Source organism: Acipenser ruthenus, chromosome 54 (assembly GCF_902713425.1).
Source record: "Acipenser ruthenus chromosome 54, fAciRut3.2 maternal haplotype, whole genome shotgun sequence".
NCBI lineage: Eukaryota > Metazoa > Chordata > Actinopteri > Acipenseriformes > Acipenseridae > Acipenser > Acipenser ruthenus.
Window position 1 is genome coordinate 5,123,653 of NC_081242.1, and position 6,410 is coordinate 5,130,062.

Sequence of the window (6,410 nt, forward strand, 5' to 3'; positions counted from 1 at the left end):
GAAATGTCCCTTAGCAAACTTGAACTGTTTTTGAAAAAGCGATTAGGTCTTAGATACATTAATGTATTCTACAACAAGTGCAATGAGTTTAAAAAAATAAAATAAAAGCCAAAACCCAAGAATCCAAAATCCAATAAGCCAAAATACAATAATCTTAAATCTAAAAATGGTTAGCAGTCCTCATAATTTAAAACTGTTTAAATCTGTTGTATGGTAATATGAAATTAGCACAACTGTGCAGCTTATATGGCATTTAATTATATAATGAATATTGTATTCATAAGTCTTTCCTAATAATTTTCTGTATGTGCCAATAAATTACGCAAAGCATCAAGTGTGTGTTTTTTTTTTTTTTTACATTTTGTGTATTATTAAATTGTGTATATATATATATATATATATATATATATATATATATATATATATATATATATATATATATATATTACAATTTGTAATTACAATCATGTAATCATGTATTCTGGTATCTGTTGAAATATTAGTCTTTGACAATTTGCAGTATAGGGGGGGCACAGTGGCGTAGGGTTCTGTGTACAAATCCGGCCTCCGTGTTCGCATGGGTTTTCTCCGGGTACTCTGGTTTCCTCCCACAGTCCAAAGACATGCTGGCTAGGTTGATTGGTCACTCTAAATTGCCCTCTGTGTAAGTGAGTGTGTGTGGTTCCCTGCGATGGACTGGCGACCTGTCCAGGGTGTTGTCTCGCCTTGCGCCCTGTGTATGCCGGGTTAGGCTCTGGCTCACCGCGACCCTGTAAAGGAGTAAGCGGTTAATGATAATGGATGGATCTTGCAAGGTATTTAAGGTCATGTGGGCATTTGGTAGAGAAAAAAAGAACACACATTAAATGTGTAGATAACCCCTTTAGGTACCCAAAAAACAACATTGACATTTTCATTTAGAATATGCACTTTTGGTGTTACAACTGGCCCCAACCCAGGGAGCCGTCACTAAACATTCATTTGTGTCAACTGTAAGTACAGAGATCAGGGATGAGAATGCAAAGAGCCTGGATCCATAAAACGTGTAACACAGGTATACATCACAAAAAGAAAATTGGGGGAAAAATGTACTCTCCTAGGTTTCTGTAGATGAAATTCCAGGGCTTTGACACAGGCAGCTCCTCTTCCACAGATGGACAGAGATCTGAACTGAGCAAGCGTTGAGTGAGTGATGGCACGCTAGTTTGCTTCTGAATGGAGAAATTCAACTGAACTGTCCCCAGTCACCCCTATCTATATTTGTAGCTATAAAAAAGTGGCAATAACGATTAAACTTTTTGGACAAATAGGCCCTGAATATCAAAGCTTTTCTGACCATTTTTCCGACTTTTCTGTGTTCCGAGCAAAAATCAAAAACGGCCAGGAAGAATGAGAACAGTCACTAAACCCCAATTCCGACACTATGAAGAATGTTATGCAAATGAAGTGGGAACCTAATTAACATACCCCCCCCCATGCAAAAATCAGAAGTTGATGTGGTAGGATTGAGTATTTTGCATCTAAAGTGGTTCCACCAATTTCAAAGAGTCGTAATGAAGGTGGGAACCTGTTTCAAACAGACTCGTGCTAAATTTAAAAGGTCTGCTGTGGGTGGAGTGACTCTGACTGAACTAAGGGTGATGGTGATGTGCTGCTTGGGATTGCTGCGATTTTTGAAAGGGATACTGTAGCTGCCTCCCCAGTATAGAATTGCAGTCGAAAGTATACCTCACCGGTGTATCGTCAATGGGCCACGTGTTTGGACCTTATAGAAGAGCAAGTGCTATGACGATATCAAATGAATAACGCTATGACATTGTATTTAGGTGATGAACTTAAAGAGGATTTAGAGTCAAGCATCCTGAAGGGTCATGCATTCCTAGTATCATTCACACCCCTATCGTTCTTTGCCACCAAGTGTTTCTATGATATCCTATTATACATGCACGTGTTATTTTTCATAAAGTGCAACCAGGTATGGAGGATATTTTATGCCAAAATGAAAAATAAATAAATAAAATAAAATACACGTCTATATATTTATTTATGTATTTCTATATTTATTTATGTATTCATTTAGTTTTAATTTTAGCATAACCCAAAATTGACTACATGAAACTAATTTAATTAATATTCAAAATTAGGTTACATGAGCTATCTAACTTTATTTTTTTTTCTCTCTGTCCTGACGTACTTGCTTTATTATGATGTTCTATCATGTCTTGTTTCTCCATCTCCTGAAACACACATCTGTTTTGTTTCTCCACCTAACTACTATTTCAATCCCACCTGTCCATTGAACTGAAATCCTGAAATTACGTAACAACTGTCATTTGCGTCATTAACACATAGGTTTCTCATTTAAATACTGAATAGTTATTCCGCCTCCTTTATTTAAATTGCACCCATTCCACCTGTCGGAAAATAGCAGAAAAATGTTTCATTTTATAACGAAAAAAACGTTTGGGATTAGAGTCGGGTTTTAACAGAGAGAGACAACGAGTTTCGGACTGTCGGAAGACACTTGATTCAGGACCACAGGTAGATTTTTAATTTATCAATGCTGTGCTCACCTGCTGCACTGATATCTAAAATTAGCGCTCTGGATTGAAAGCGTAAGGTTTTTACCTGAGGCGTAAGACAGGTGTTTGCGATCTATGCTGAGCGTCCCCCGCCCACTTTTTCCATTCATGTTGCTATTTAAATTAACTTTGCGCTCCCCTTGCAATGTCGGAGATGATATTATTTTGAAGGTATGGCGTTGTAAATATATCACATTTAATTAAAATAGACACTTTGGGAAAGAGAATTGCTTCCTCTCTCTCACTCTCTCCCAATCCTCCTGGCAGTTCCTTGCTGATCAGCGTATACTACCGAAGCTACTTCGTTTTAGTTAAGTGTTCGCTGATATCAATTAACCACAGTTATATTTCCAAACACAAAGTCAGCATACTCCCTTTGTTAATTTCCAATGTTCTTCGTGTCTTGTTTCTGGATAGTGGCGCTTCGCTTTATCCTTTCCTTGGTTATGCACTCTCTGTGCAGTGAGCTCTCCTGCTCGGTTCACTGCCCACAACACCCTCCTGTTTGTTTTTTTTTCTTCTTGTAATGGCTGCCAAGCTTTTGCCAAAGCTTCTTGTCGCCACCTACTGTTTGTTTTGATTATAGTTATTGTGAGCCCAACACTTTGATTCCTGATTTATTATAATTATTTTTTTAAGACTTGTTAAATCTCCGTCTTCCTAATGAATTTCCCTATATACCTGACCATACCCCTATCTATTCTATTACCATCCCCTATACCATCCCTAAAACAATTATTCTGAATATTCAAAGCCCTCAGCTCTTCCCCTACCTCTAATCTCACTTCACTATATCTAGCACATTCAACCATCAGGTGTTCCACAGTTTCCATAACCCCGCAGTAACCCGGACCATTCCAATCCCCACGCCACCACAGGACGTCCTGAGGCACCTTCTTCCGGCCTCTGCGGCAGCTAATACACAGGGCTGTCAGCAAGGACAGGGAAACGCCGGATGTGGGGCACCAGTGCCCAGGGAGACAGTTCCAACGGAACCACCCCAGGCAGCCTCAAAGAAAGCTTCCGACCCCAGCCTCGGCAGCCCCAGCAAGGGCCCTGAAGGCTTGCGGCCTCAGACCCATCCGTTGCTCAACACCAGCTGCAATACTGGCGCAACTGGACCTCAGACTTCTGGATGCTCACCAGACAAGAAATAGAAACACTGGTTTTCAAACAAGCCATCCGTCTCATAGAACGCACCTCTCAAGGAGATGGGTTCTACTTGAGATACTTCTTTGTGCCAAAAAAGGACAACGGCCTTCACCCCATCCTAGACCTGAGACACCTCAACCAGTTCTTGAAGGGGAGGAGGTTCCAGATGGTCACAAGTCGCCACATCCTCCAGTCTGTCCAGCTGGGCAACTGGTTTACAACAGTGGACCTGAAGGACACGTATTTTCACGTTCCTATCCGTCCAGCGCACAGGAATCTTTGATCCTGTTGTACTCTATTCAACGGTATTTTAGAAACCAGTTACTGTTAAAACGTCTTCCTTTGGTCCAAGCAAAGTGTAAGGGTAAGCATCTCAAACAGTTTGAATGGGACCCTTTCTGATGTACTCATCCCTTACAAGTCCATCTTTTGGCACAATAAAAGACATTTCTGATGTGTCTGTTTCTGATAAAAAAAAAAAAATCTTATTTGTGTGTATTGCACTTGCATTAAATATTCTCAAAACTTGAGCTTTTTGCAGAGTCCCACTTAACAGTTTAAGTACCTGAATTTAGAATGTATTAAAGTTCCAGAATTAATTTCTGAAAGTATTAATGTTGTGAATTGGCTACCTGTCTTTCTATTTTAACTACCCTTATCCAATCCGAATCACTCTCTGTGAATAACAGCCTACCTTTGCTTTCCTGACAGTGTTGCTGGTACTGCTAGTGCTACAGCTTGCTGCAGGGGGGTCTTCAACTTGTCTTTCATTCCCCGTAGCATTTTTGAAAAACTTCACTATACTGCTGTGCATTTTTTCTCCCACGGGTGTCTACTGACAGCAGTATGGAGTAGTGGTTAGGGCTCTGGACTCTTGACCGGAGGGTTATGGGTTCAATCCCAGGTGGGGGACACTGCTGCTGTACTCTTGAGCAAGGTACTTTACCTACATTGCTCCAATAAAAACCCAACTGTATAAATGGGTAATTGTATGTAAACATAATGTAATATCTTGTAACAATTATAAGTTGCCCTGGATAGGGGCGTCTGCTAAGAAATAAATAATAATAACACTAATAAATAAAGAGGCAATGTCCTAATTAAGCACTACTAAATACAGTTTGGTTTTGTAAACAGTTACACAGAGAGACAATATTATCAATCAATAATATCAAAAAACAACAATTAAAATCTACTCATGACTAAAACAAACAGTAATAAAAACGTCACAAGGTAAATCAAAGAGAGCAATCTTTAAACGTATGTAATAAAAAAAGTTTTAATAGACTGATCTGATAAAGAAATCTAATTACAAGTGTATTTGTGGCAAACTAAACTTAAAAAAAAGCCTACATGAGAGAGAGCACAGGCACAAATGTCAAAACAACTGTGCAGGTGCTCTCGTGTCCATCCTCCATCATCACTGCTTTTATTTGTGTCTTCTTTTTATGTGTACACACATGGCGCACTTGCTTAGATGAATATCGGTTATACACTGCATTTGTAAACGCTGTTTTTTTTTTTTTTTTTTTTTTTCTAAAGCATTTAAATAAATATACTACAACAGGGCTTTATGTGAGCAGAAAGCAACCACAAAAAAAGCTGTTTAAATTAGGATTGTTTTAAGTATTTTTTGTCTTGTTTGAATGATTGGTCTCTTTTTTGCCATTGATTTTATACTGTTATTTCTTGCCACCCTCTCTTGCCAGAACCCCCTTGTAAATGAGATGTATATCTCCAGGGTTCTATCCTGGTTTAAAAAAACAAACAAAAAAACACAACACACAAAAAAAACACACACAAAAAAATAATAATTTGAAATTGTTTGCCAATTTTATTCTTTATAAATGCTATGAAAAATATACCACTAAAAACCCTGAAATACCCAATTTCTCTATCATGTATACTTTTTAATTCAGCCTCACAATCCAGACTTTATCATATGCATTGTGTTGCTGAAAAAAGAAGGGGGGGGGGGGGGGGGGCGGCGGAAACGGAATCAAGTTACATGAAGTAGCTTTTCTCATTTCCAAAAAATGTTTGGCCATTACAGAGTTAAAAATTAAATACACATTTAGCTTTTTTTAAAGGATTTGTTTGTGTTTGAATGTTATACAGTGAAATAGGATCAACAGGATTTAATACTCGCAGGTTTCTTTGCTCTTGTCCACATATTGAAGATCCTGGCTGATGAGAAGTTTGCCTCATGGAAAGTGCTTCTGGAGAATAAGGGCATGACCTGAGGTGAAACATACTTGCACTATATAGAGACACTAAAGTCACATTCTTTCTTGTTGTTCTAAACTAAAGGACCTGTACGGACCCAGATATTTATACTACATAATGATGTGAAAATGAAAACAATAAAGTCCAATAGAAGTCACAGGCTACAACAAATAAATAATGAAAAGAAAAAAAGAAAGAAAACAAATAATTAAAATAAACAAATAAAGTAAACAAAATCCGACCTGAATAAGTATTAGTCACGGTGGATGTGGATTTGAAAAGAATGGCGCGATCATCTTAAGTTTCATTTGCTTTTTCTTAAGATGAGACATGAAGGCCTGCTTGCTTCTTCAGCTGTTCAAGCACATTTCTCAAACTCAGTTCATGTACATTGGTGCCACAGGACTGCAAGATTATTAGATCATGCAGTGCAATATTGTTCCGTTCTAC

The 6,410-nt window shown here is 38.3% G+C and overlaps 1 protein-coding gene across 1 annotated transcript in view; it reads left to right on the forward strand.

Annotated features, from left to right (window-relative positions):
- The window catches only part of LOC117398350 (kelch-like protein 33), a 74,601-nt gene that overhangs the window by 63,124 nt on the left and 5,067 nt on the right, over positions 1-6,410 (forward strand). The window lies entirely within an intron of this gene.